General features: G+C 56.4%; 1 pseudogene; it reads left to right on the forward strand.

The window, feature by feature from the left end:
* LOC116573607 overlaps nucleotides 1–11,503 on the forward strand; it is a 922,392-nt pseudogene extending 910,889 nt beyond the window's left edge.
* The last annotated feature ends 2,002 nt before the right edge of the window (nucleotides 11,504–13,505 follow it).

Consider the following 13,505-nt stretch of genomic DNA (forward strand, 5'->3'; position numbering starts at 1 on the left):
ATAGCAATCAGTGGAGCGATTTCCCTGTCCTGCAGGTCTAACGGGCTGCGCTGAATCAGAAGTCCTGTGCGGCGAGCCAGCTCGTCAAGTCCTTGTGAGTAGCCGTCCTGTGACACTCTGCTTCTCACATGTTTTCGAGCTCATTCTGTCCCGGTTCAGCCCTATCAGGGGTGCTGCTGCTTGTACTTGCCTCCTAACTGCCGCTCAGGGATCCGAGAGGCCAGGGCTGTTGGACGGAGTCTAGCAGCAGAAATAAAGAAGAACCCTCTTCCTGTTCCCATTATACAGGATCCATTGCCTTCCCGAACCCGGGTGCTCGACCGTCATCCCAACTGTAAAGTGTCCAGACCATGGAGGATTTCCCTTGGGAGGACGCTCGTGTTCGCGATCCTGGCGGTGCTCAATTATGTGCAGGGAATGGAGGCAGGGCAGGAAAGACCTCGGAATGTGAAAACCCAGAAAACCCTTCATCATTCATTTTATTTTATTTTATTTTTTAAAGATTTTTCTTATTTATTGGACAGACAGAGATCACAAGTAGGCAGAGAGGCAGGCAGAGAGAGAGGAGGAAGCAGGCTCCCCGCTGAGCAGGGAGCATGATGTGGGTCTCAATCCCAGGACCCTGAGATCATGACCTGAGCTGAAGGCAGAGGCTTTAACCCACTGAGCCACCCAGGCACCCCCAGTCTTTCATTTTAAACACTCCCACCCCCAGCCCCATGATGCCTATTACACACCCGTTCACCGAAGGCTGTGGCTGGGAAGTGGACGTGCTCGGAGGGTCCGGATGACCCATCTGAGATCCCACTGGGTTTAGTTTCCTTTCCACGCCATGGTAGAATCCAGTTTCCATTACAGAGTAACGCAGCCTGCCAGGGATGCTGAGAACACCACAAGCTCTGGGCTGTCCCCAGGGGGCCCTGTCAGCTCCCCCTGGCCCCCCACCAAGGAAGGCTCCACTGGGGGTCCTGGAACAGACCCCCCCCCCTGCACGTGGAGACGCGGTGACCAGGACCTGCACCGTCACTCTTGGAGCTCAGCACGAGGGCCTCGGGGGCTCCCACGGTACTGAGGCTGGCCATGAACGCCAGGTGTCGGGAGGGTGTGGACGCGGGCTGTAGCCGGGCATGGGTGGGCTCTGCCTTGGTCCACCTTTGAGAGGCATGAAGGTCATTCCTGACAGCACAAATGGGAGCCTCAGATCTGGCTCCGAAGGGCAGGCTTCTGAACGCAGTTCAGGGTGAGAAAATGGTAAGTCAGACTCTGCTTTGCAGCCTGGATTCCTTCCTGAATGGCCTTCATGCCCTCTTCAAAGGTGACTTCAGGATCACAGCATGAGACGAGTGGGTCTTTGCCGACATGGACCTTCTGCATAAGGTCGTCGCTCGGGCCATCAGTATGTCCTTGAAGCTTCACCAGGTTAAAAAAAATTAAAAATATAAAAATAAATCCATTTTTTAAAAAGGAGTTTTGAAAAATCCTTTCTCAAGGGGCAAACAAGACCTTTCAGGTAGGTCCCTTTTCACGGCATGACCTATGTGAGTGGGTGTGTCACTTGGAATCTAAACACCGAGGCCACCCAGGTATCCTTGACATCAGCCAGTGGCCACTGGTCCGCGAGAGTGGCTAGGAGGTGTTGATACTCTGCTAGGACAGAAAAGGAACTGGCCAGAGAAAATGACCTCTCGGGTGCCTGAGCCCAAGCCACAAAGCTGTTTCCCTGGGCACGTTCTCCTGCCGCTCGGGATGCAGGAGGAGAGTGGGAAGACAGTCCACACAGATGTGGACTTCGCTCTTGGGGTCATCAGCTGGTCGCTGTCTGGACACTCACCTCCGCTGCAACCCCCGCCCCCCCTGCCGTCACCGCAGTCAGGTCTCTGGTCCGCACTGAGCCCGTAGTCAGACTTCTTTCCCCCAGGACCAGTTCACCTGCCCTGACGAGTATGAAGACCCAGGGTCCCTCTATGAGGCCATCCAATCCTTTGAGAAGAAAATCGTGATCTGCCATGAGGGTGGCCCGGCCTGGAGGGGCACCGTGCTGTCCAACAAGGAGGAGCTACTCACCCTGCAGCACGTGGTGGATGAGGGCACGGACGAGTACAAGGTCATCATGCTGCACAGGGGCTTCCTGAGCTTCATGGTCAAGAAGGTACAGTGGCCCCACCTGCCGGTTGGCATTGGTGCTCGCGTCCCTGCACCAGCCTCTCGTGCAGGAACATGGTCTTAGAGGAGCAGCGGTGGGCTGGGAGGCCAGGGTCATTCATGGGGTTTGGGCAGAAGTCCTGGCAGATGCCCATGTATATGAGGGTCAGGATCTGGCTTACTTGTAAACACCTTCTAGTTCTCCAAACTTTCAGATCTCTAGTAGCCTAGTCCTGGACCCGAAGGCTTTCTATTAAGTATTTCTTCTCTTCGTATCACTTGCAACTACTGGACCAAAACAACAGCTTTCTCTTCACCCCATTTCCCCACAGAAGTGGGGGGGCCCGCATCTTCTAGGACCGCTCCTCCGGCCTGACCGTGCAAATAGCTTTGGGCCCGAGCGGTGTGGTCCCCAATGTTCTGGCCCGCAGCCCTGCTCACGGTCTGGAGCGTAAAACCAGCGGACTGAAAACACGCGCTGTCATCCACTCTCCTCCCTGTTCCTTCCCCAACCCGCAGGTTAACAAAGAATGTGTCCGCGGCCTCTGGGCCGGACAGCAGCAAGAGCTCATATTCCTTCGGAACCGCAACCCAGAGCGTGGAAGCATCCAGAACAATAAGCAGGTCCTCAGAAACTTTATCAATTCCTCCTGCGACCAGCCTCTGGGGTACCCCATGTACATGTCCCCACTGACCACGTCCTACCTCGGGACCCACAGGCAGCTGCAGAGTGTCTGGAGTGGCCCGGTCCCTCTGGACAGGAAGCAGGCTCCCTCCTGAGCAGAGAGCCCGATGCGGGGCTCGATCCCAGGACCCTGAGATCATGAGCTGAGCCGAAGGCAGAGGCTTTCCCCCGCTGAGCCACCCAGGTGCCCTAGACTGTGGTTTTATCCTTTATCCTTCTCTTGTCTGTTACCCTAGACAGCCATTTGTCCATCTGTCCATCTGGGCAACACCCTCCCCTCCTACATCTCTCTCGTCCGGTGGCCACTGGATCATGTGTCTTGTGTCTGGCGGATCCGTAACTACCGATCCAGACTGCTGTGCGCATCCCCCAGAGTGGCTCATCCCTCTCTGAACCTGTGGGATGCAGACAGGACTCCTGCTCCCCCATTCCGGCTCCTCTCTGGCTCCCACCTCCCCATGTACACATGGCATTCAGAGCATAACAACAGCAGGGAGGGGCACCAGCACATGGGATAGAGGTGGCACACTGGTCCACGTCTGGGATGAGTTTAAAGTCTAAAACCGCTTTTCAACTCATGCCCACCTACTTAGGCTCAACCAGATGGATGAAGTCCTAGAACCCATGCCACTGGGAGGGGGATGGGGTTTGGAAAGGGGGCACTGAGGGCTCGCGGAGGACATACCAGGTGGGTGGACGTGGTAGAAGCAGGTGCTCTGACCTGATTCCTGCCAGCATCTCGGCGCTGGGCTTTTTCCTTCACAACCTGGGAGGGATTTGGTCTTTTGGCCTGTGTGCTTCCTCACCATCCAGAAGCCTTCGTTAAGTGCCTCTGTGTGGCTGTCCCACAGGCCAACTCTGCACCCAGCGAGTTAGCAGGGAACAGTCCCCGCCTCCTGGAAATGCCCCAACAAGGGTGAGGATTTCACTGCAACCAGATTTACATAAAACACGGGCAAGACAGTAGATAGATGATAGACAGAAGGGCAGATAGATAGAAAGATAAAGACAGACAGACAGATGGTAGAATAATGCAGATACACAGGGAGATAGAGACACAGGTGACTAATGGACGAACAGCGAGATGAGACCGAGATGGAACGACGGCAGCTAGAGAGGAAGGAAAGGAGGAGGCAAGGAGAGAGGGAGACGGAGACGGGCGGCGGGGCAGAGCGCCTGCCGTCAGCTCTTCCTGCCGGAACCACCTGCCCTGAGTGCGGAGCAGAGCCCCTACCAGCCCGAGGCCCCCGCGCGGGAACGATCTTCCTGCTTTGTTAGCACGTGTTTTACGGCATGAGCAATGTTAGGTTTCAGAATCGCTGAAGCAATTTTCCAGATGGAAAAATGCAAGGTGGCTTCCAAGTGGAGACGGGCCTGTGTGCTCGGCACATCTGTCCGGGTGAATTGTCTGCCCCAGTGAAAGTCTAGAGTCAGGGGTGGAGGGTGGGATTGGTCGGAGGCTCCCGAGCTCTCGAAGAGATGGAGGCGGCAGCGCTGGCCGAGCCTGGGACTCCGTGAGATGCCACGAGTAGAAATGCTGCTTGGCCAGGCAGACGTTAGCGTCCCTCCCTCTGCCCAGGACCCGGACACCCTGGAGAGTGACTCTGCTTCCCATTCGCAGCCAGAGGCCTGCAGCTGGGAACACAGGATTTTTGTGGCAGACGTTGGGAGTAGGATCCTCCAGAGTCCCAGCCAGCTGTTAGTTTGTCATCACTGGTTCTTAGAACTGCTCCTACCAAGGCCACTCCTGGCTTTCTCTGCTCTACAAGGTACCAAGACAGGCCAGGGACATCACCCACAGGCCTTGGGCTCCCAGCCCGTGTGACTGTCAGTCCCTACCTGTAGCCCAAGTCCGCTTCAGGCTCTGAGACCTGCTGTCGTCCTGTTCAGGGGCTTGACAGAGCCCACGGCCAAGCACCAGTGGCTTTGAAGTCACCTGGCTTACTGTTGTCCCCTCCTGCTGTGCACCTGCCCACAGGCCCACCCCTGCAGCAGTGACAAAGCATAGTAATAACAGCCCCCCAGCCCCAACCCTCACAACTGTACTGTGCTGTCCTACGTGCTTTCCAAGTGCAGGGTCACTGGTCCTCCCCGTGACCCAAAGAGAGAGGCCCTCCCTGTCCTCATCTTGCTGCTGAGGAGAAGGGCACAGAGAAGTCACTGCACAGTCACCCAGCAGAGCGATTCAGACAGACCCAGGTGAAATGAGCCTAGAACCTGCCATCCTAACCACCGTGCACGGTCCCGTCACTCTAGCCCAGGGATGCTGCGTCCCCTCACTGAGCACTGCCTTGTCCCCAAGCCCAGGACCCAGCCAATGGAGCCACCATCCTGCACCTGGCCCAACTCTCCATCTGTGCCACGGGCTGGGTCCCTGCCAGGCCCGAGCTTTTTCTGTCCCCAGGCTGGCAAGGGCTCTCAGTGGGAGTGGGTCAACTTGTCTGTTTTTTCTATGGCTCTCTGGTCCTGTGGGGGGAGGCGTGCGGGAGGAGGACCTGAGGGGGGCCCTCTAAAGTGGTGGCTAGATGGCCACTCAGGTCTGCGGTGGCCCCGCGCTCAGTAGGGTGGTTCCCTCCCCCCACCCTAAACTCTGACAGCTGAGTTCTGCCACTCACTGAGGCTTCCCTTTGGGCTAGACCCTGAGGCCCCTTCCCAAGCAGGACCTCATCTGTAGGCAGCATCTGCTCTTCACAGCCCTGAGCAGCAGCACCGGGAGCTGCTGATCCTGTTGCTCGTCCTTGGTGCCCCAAGGCCCCGTCAGAATGCCACCAGGGCCCAGCTTCACATTTTTCGGAAGTTCTCCAGGAAATCTAGTTGTGGACACACTCCTGGTGATGCATGTCCCTGGCCGCACAGGGCTGGCACAGTCCTGGGAAGGCAGACTCCACAGGGCAGCTGAGGACCGGATCCCTGGTCTCCCGCAGACTGCTGCCACCCCCAGGACATCCAGGCTGTGGTTCTGGAGGCATCCAGGTTCCCCAGCTAGTCTGCAGAGAGGTCCAAGTTATGCAAGGGGCCACCCTTTCCAACCATCTGGAGTAGCGCCCCCAAGGGGGCCCAGGGAACTGAGGGAAGCTGGGGGTCCTGAGTCCCAGACAAGAAATGGCAGGGATCACCCCTTAACCACCTCCCCAGATGATCTCTGGCTGATACAGGGAAATCTGGAGACATACTGGCATAGCAGATCCCACAAAAGAAATCCAGGAAGGCCCAAAATGGGTACACAAGAGGGGACAACCTGTTTCTCCCACTCAAGATGCAGACACCTTTCTGTGCCTCCTGCCCCCTGGAAAAGTTCAATGTCAATTTCTTTTTCCTACCACCATGGTTGAAGCCATACAGGGATATCTGCCACCTTCCGGTGAGGTCCTTTGCACCTGCTCGCTCCCTGTGGGCAGTACAAGGATGGGACCCTCAACTCTTCTCTCCCCATCCCTCAGCAGTTAGAAACACGTGCTATCTTGTAAGCAGCATGTCAGAGCCCCAGGACCTGGAGCACCAAAGCACAGGATGGTGAGAGCTTCCTGAGGCTCCCATGCTATGTATCCTTAGCACCTGGTAAACAGCAAGGACCAGGAAGGGCCCACGGTGTTGGGGGGAAGCCACACCCAGCTGGCCCTCTGAGAACTGGCCGGGACAACTTCTACCCACCTTCTCCTTGGCTAATGGCATGGGCACCCATGGAAGGTTTCTGGCTCAGGGCACAACGTTTTCCACTCTGAGGCCATGTGTGCAGTAGCTCCAGGGTCGCAGGGACAGGCGGCCCCAAGAAGGAGTCACCCTTGGGGAGGGGCAGCCCCACCTGGCTGGCTGGCCCTGCCCTGGGGGGCTCCGACCTGCTGCTGCGAACATTCCATGAGGTGTAGCCAGTGGTGGAAAGCCACCAGCTCCCGTTCCCAGCAGGCCAGCATTTCCCCAATACCCAGTCCCCAAGGGTCCTCCTGTGGAGCTGTGGCTGCTCTGGCTTCCTTACTCTCCTGCACCCACAGGATTGGAGAGTGCAGCTCCCAGAAAGGAGTCAGGAGTCTGCCCAGCCAGCGCGAGGACAGCCACTAGGCTGTTTGCCAGTCAAGGGTTGGTGACTCCTGCGCCCAGATCTTTCTGGCCCCTGGAACAACAGTGAAATCCCTGTCCCAGCTTCCCCCCCAGAGGACGCCCTCCCGTGCAGTGAGGGTCTGGGGCAGCCTGCAGGTGCACATCCGGGGTCTCAGCCTCTCGGGCACAGCATTTTCTAAGCTTCCCAAGTAGTTCTAACGGCCAAGTATAAGTCAGTTTTGCAGTTGGTCCCTGCTGTCCCTTACTGCCAATCCGTGTGCCAAGCCTGTAAGGATGATGCAGTCATTGTCACTGCAAGGGGGCTGGGAGGGTGGTGGCCTGTACCACACACTGCCACAAAGCAGACAGTGACCACCACGTGCTAAGCGCCATGCAGGAGGGAGGCCCCAGGGTCTCGGTGGGGGCCGTACTCTCTGAAAGGGCATGACGGAGAAGCCGAGTAGCAGTGATGCAACAGTCTGAAGCGTGACTATGAACCAAATTCGAAGAAAGGAACTTGTTTCATGGTGTCCAAGCTCAACTCTGTACCTGGGGACCCAACTGCTCCTTCCGTCAGTTCCCATCCAAGTGTCCCCATCCTGGGCTCTTGCCAGACTCCCAGAGGCCTGGGGTCCCGCTCAGGCAGGAGCCCTGTCCCCAGCCCACCACCCTGTGCGTCTGCACTCCCCAGCACTCCCCATGCGGCCTCAACTTTGGCCCAACAGCCTGCCATCTTCTTGCCTCGCTACGAAGTAGACGTCCCAGCTGGGAGGGGACTGGTCCCCGTGGGGGAGGCTAGTGACCTCCTTGTGGAGGGCAGTCAGGAATTCCCAGCTAGTCTGAATCCCAGACTGACGAGGAAGACACTAGCCTTCAGCTGGCGAGGACGTGAACCACCACCTTCCAGTAAACCAGCCAAGATGAGAGAATGGCGCTGGCTAATGAACCACGAGAGAGAATTTGTCTGGTTATTTCAAAACCCAGGTTCTGAGGAGATTTTCTGGGGAAACACTCATGATCTGATACTGATATAATTGGCAAAGGAAGTTCGATGATCAGATGATGATCCTGGGCAGCACATGTGCCCCTTCATGGTTTGCTTACTTGTTCCACTTGCAAAATTAATTCAGAAAACATCAAGAACCACAGTAGCAACAGAGAGAACAAAAAAGTCTGAAGCAAGGAAATGGGGGGAAGGTACCCCTGCCTTGCCTCGAGCAAAGACCATTCCCCTCTGACACGTAGATGAGTCTTTGTCCCCTTGTTCCTGGAATTAGCTGGGAAGCTCCCTGACCATGTACGGGCGGTCTGTGATCCAGCATCGAAACCACGGACTTGCGGGTAGATGTGGAGTGTTTCTGGACAGCAGTCAGCAGGACTGGGTAAATCACGCACAGATGCTCAGCCTTGTCAGACTGAACAGACTAACAGACCACGGGCTCTGCTAGTTCTGACCGGCAGGGTCCCTTTTCTCCCGCTTTCCCTCCGTAAGAGTAACTCACTCAGCTCTGCAGCAGGGATTGGCCAGATGCGCCCCTGTTCCCTGGGAGAGCCCACGTGCCCCAGGCTGCCCACACTCATCCTGCGGGGCTGCGAGATGCACCATGGGGGGCATCCCCCCCAACACACCATGGTCCTGACCAGTGGGTAAGTGTCAGGAGAGACTGGGTGGGACCCCTGTGGGGAACGGGCACCCCACCATCCCAGTGTCCACACCGCACTAATGTCCATGTGAGGCAGAGGGCCCTTCCCGCTAAGAAGCCGCTTGGAGGTCACTTTTCAGGACCTCCTCTAGACACACGTAAGTATATTGGAATCACCAGGTGCACAATCAGTCCTATAGGGTGAGGCTTAACGTGAGAAAATGCATGGGACGGACCTCAGGGAGGCCCACTTGTTCACTTCTGTTCTTATCGATTGCCTGCCTAACTATAGAAGCTTTGGGACACGTGGATAAGGCAGCTGGTAGAACTGTGACCTCACTGACTGCTCCCTTCAAAGTGACAGCTGGACATTAGTGCCCAGTGATTCCTGAGGCTTAAGTCAGGAGCACATGCTTTCCTCCCCCGCTTCTCTGTAAAGCTGCATGGGCAGGCTCCTTCTCCCCGAGACATGGGCAGGACTGGTCCTTGGGGCAGCCCAAACCCTTCTGTTTCGACAAGCCTGGACACAGGCTGGGGACAGGAGGGGCCCTGCAGGGAGCGGTGGCTGGCAAGAGGGGGCCGGGGCATGTGTCGGCGCAGGCCTGGGCTTGGCCAGTCACGTCTGTGAGGGGCCTATGTGAGGGCTTCTTACTTTAAGACCTTGATTTTAAGAAAAACTTTGGCAGAAAACAAAGGTTCAACCGGCATGTGGCTCAGCCCATCCCCTTTTACATTTTTAAGGCGACTAAAAATGATAAGAGCCTGCGTGTTTTCTCTTTATACTGCCGATCGCATGCATACAGGGTCCAAGGTCTGGGCTCCCTGTGGCAGTGCTTCTCACGCGCCCTTGGACTGCCGGGTGCCCTGGGATCAAGTCCTTCCATTCTCAGGGTTCCCCATGGGGCCATCCTGGCCCTGTCAATAGTGGACCACCTTGGGTGCCTGGGGTCCAAGCTGTCACCTCGCCGCATGGACCTTGACGCAGGTTAAGCCCCTATGCTCTGGCAACCTGTTCTGCTTTCTTTTAAAGGCAGGTGTAAAGGCAGGAGTCAGTCTGTCCAGGCCCATGCAGCCTTAAGCCAAACGCCAGACATGCTGAGCTCATCTGGCCCGATTGTAGAAAGCCACCAGGCCTTCCTGCAGAAATACACGTCAGTCCATGAGTTGGCCCAGAGGCTCTCGGGCAGCCGGCTCTCCCTACACACCTCGGCTGTGTCCCTGCACTCACAGCCCCCACCCGTCACCACCACGGGCCACCTGAGCGTCTGAGAGTGGGCCAAGTCACTGATCTGTTCCAGCCTGGGCTCATCCACCAGCTCTACCCTGAGCTTCCTGTTTGGCAAGAGGAGCTTCTTGAGTGCCCTGGTCATTTCTGGACTCTCTGCTGCGGAAGGGGGCAACACCAGCGACACCCAGTCGTCCAGCAGCATCAACATCGTCATGGGCGCCTCGGCCAGGGCCACCAACCAGGCCACACGGGTAAGGGGTTCGGCCCACTGGCCAGGGCAAGCATGCAGGTTACTGGCCTGATGCCCCCCATCCAGCTGCCTGTAGACTCCCATCACCCCATCCACGGGGTTCCCAGAGTGACAGGTGCCGGGCAGTGCTAGACAGGAGGTGTTCTGGCCGTGCTCAGAGGCAGACAAGACCAACAGCACACGTCCTGTAGGTGATGAGGTCATGGCGGGTGGCACTGAAGGGGACCCGAAGCCTGTGCTCCGCAGACCAGTCATCTCGAGCCCTGAACCAGCGAGGGGAGCGGGCATGTGCTCCCGCATCCACAGCGTGGCATGTCCTACTTCAGCCTCTTTTCACATCACTCGGGCCTGAGGGAGAGGAGAGGGCACGCCAGCACTGCAGTTAGACCCCCACTGATTCCGAATGCCGATCTCATGTCCCAGCTGCCGAGGGGACTTCCACTTCCATGTATGCAAACATCAGAAAAAGAGAGATTGAGGGACTCTCCTAACGACATGGGCACTTGTGCACAGTCCATGCCAGCTGAAGTCAGCTCACCCTGGAGCTTTGTTGGCGGGGAGCGGGGAGGAGGTAAAGAGACCCCCAGCACTTGCCTTCCATTCTGGGGTCAGGAGGGAGAACGGGAGGCCCCGGGCAGACCCGGGTGTCACACTGGAGGTCTCGTGTGCCCCTTCTGTGTGCTCACACCTTCTCGGTCCAGAGACTCACACTCTCTACAGAGCACGAGGGTCACCGCCTGCCTGGCTTCGGTTCATGGTTGGTTACATGGACGTGGATGATGGGGCCACACCCACGGGGGAGGCCCACAGGCAGGGGCCAAGGGCAAGCAAGGGAAGCTGCTGACTTCCGGAGCTTTAACTAGGTTTAGTTAGGTCATGGCACGTGTAAACAAACTTCCCTCTGTGATTCCATTTCCTCAGAAAAATTGTACTTTCCTGCTACCTGCCCAATCCGTTTAAGATACTATCTGTGGGTGTGCTTCTGGGATTCTGGCACGTTCTCGCTCCCTCTTTCCTGCAGGACAGTAGGGTCCCTGGCACTCTGGGTACCGGCATCAATGTTTGGGCACCAAGCTGCTGGAACCCAGGATGCCTAGACACACAGTCACCTCTTATCCGAGGGCCCATGTGCCCAGCACGTCCTCACCACCGGGGGGAAAGTGCCCATGTTCAGAGCCCCCAACCCACCCCGGCATGGCAGACCCATGGTTTCCTTCCTTTCGGTGGAGGCCAACGCCTCGGGCCCCCACCCCTGCCCTCAGTCCCCTGCCCCGTGGGCAGGGTAGGTCAGCCCCTGCAGCAGTGGGCTGTGGTCAGAACCGCCCTTACACGTTTGCTGCCTCTCCTTTCTCTCCAGCACTTCTCTGAGCCATGTGAGGCCCGAGCAGGGGCAGCGTCATGACTGCCATCTGGCTGGGGCCATGGCAGAGAATGGGGAGCTGCTGTGCAGGAGAGCCAGCCAGGACGACATGGGCCTGGACAACACGGCCTCCCAGCAGAGCGCTTCCGACGAGCAGTAGGGACGGAGCTGGCCAGAGGCCCGGCTCTGCAGCCACGAGCACCACTCTAGAGAGCAGAGCGACTGTACCTCAGTTTCGCACAGGAAATCTCCCGCAACGATAAAACACTTGACAGCACACCTCCCTCCCCCACCCTGACGCCGCTCCAAGCTGCGGAGCTCTCGGGCGGGGCATGCACAACTCCCAGACTTTGAACATTCTAACCACAGCCATGTAATCTCTGAAAACAGCTAGGCTAAGTACAGCGCCTGACCTTTCCTGCCCTGCAGAACATAGGAGAGCTGCATGTGAACCGATGGGCGTTTCATACATTCCCATTAAACATGTTCGAGAAATGGACAGCAACACGCGTCCTGCCAGGTGCCAGTCAGACGTGGTAGGGATCCATCTCTGCATAGAGAAAACCTCACCTTTTCCACCACGTTACACAGATGTTAAGTACAAACCAGCTTTACTGAAGCCCAGTAGTGCATGCAGTCGTGTCTAAAGTATCCCGCGCAAGACCCAGCGATACTAGTGACTCGAGGGCAGACATCGAGGCCTGCGAGAGCACGGAAAGCCGTTCAGATTCACAGGACACTCGACCGCACTCATGCGGTTTCCCACGAGCCGGGCCTGTGTTGCCCAGCGGACCTGTCCACTCGCAGGAATGTTCGCTTGTTTTCCAAGCCAAGCCATCCTTCCCATGTCACAGAACACACACACACATCTGTGTTTTTGGAATTAAAATGTTTATAGTTACTGCTGTGTCCAGTTGTATGAGCTCTGCTGCATTCCTACTGGGAGAACGGTGTTTGGGCAAATTCTGGGAACTTCCCCGAGTGGAACCTGGGGAAAGCAGAAACTTGACTCCTTGTGGATGTACGGGAGGGTGAAGGGGTCCTGAAACACAGTCTGTGAAGAATAGCATCACTGAACCAGCCCTTCTGGGGATGGTTCATAGAAAACATAGAAATGGGATCATAGAAATGTCATTTTGGAGATTATTTCTTCAAGGTATCTATGATTTGAAGTATGGGGACTAGGGGAGGGCATGACAGAGAATTTATTTCCTCCTGGAAGCAGATGGTAATTTTTTTCCCCAAAATAAGAAAAGAATCGTCAATTAATAATAACAGGTGTCTGTGTAATCAGAGACACAGTGCATTATTCTCAAACCAGCCAGCCCCAGAGATGCAAAGTTGGTAACTGACTGAAATGCAGGTGTCTCCAATGAGAGGCTGCTGGCACATCACTGCACTTCTCGAAGTCAGCCAGACCTAACTTGGCGGGCAGTCCCTGAAATCCTCCTGGGCAGCCTTACAGCCAAGCCCAAAGGACTAAATGGCTGGCCCTGAGCTGTGGGCATGGCCTTCCCACAACGGGCATATCCTTAAATTAAGTCGGCCTCTTGTGGTCCGACCACCCCTGTGGGCATCTGGCAGTAAGAACCCAAGAAAGCCACTTTGTGCTGCAGAATATGGATCTCCTGACAGCTGGAAAACTGGGACGAGGGGTGCATGCGCACGTGGTGTGGAAGCAGACTCACGCTGAGTGCAGAGTCCAACTCGGGGCTCCCTCCCACACCCACAAAATCCTGACCCCATTTGAGGCCGAGTCGGACATTTAACTGACTGAGACACACAGGTGCCCCCCCCACCACACACACGCACGCACACGCACGCGCTCGTTAACCTGATCTTCAGCCAGTCGGGTGTTTGTCCAGGGTATTCCTTGCAAAAGACTGGACTCGCCAGCACTTAAATGAAATGCTCCTAAAGTGGCATCTGAGGTTGGGGCTCCTGCAACGTGCAGTCGGCATACAACCACGGGGTTATTTTTTGCATTTGGACACTGAACGAAATTGTTTCTCCTTTAAAAATGATCTAAAAACTGTAGTGCTTGGTTTTATATAAATCATGGGGCTAATCGGGCATTATTGATTCTAAATTTTGCACTGTGCGCTGAGACCATCTGTCTGGCAAGTACTGTTCTAAAATCACACGATGCTCCGGCTTCTCCT

This window comes from Mustela erminea, chromosome 14 (assembly GCF_009829155.1).
Source record: "Mustela erminea isolate mMusErm1 chromosome 14, mMusErm1.Pri, whole genome shotgun sequence".
NCBI lineage: Eukaryota > Metazoa > Chordata > Mammalia > Carnivora > Mustelidae > Mustela > Mustela erminea.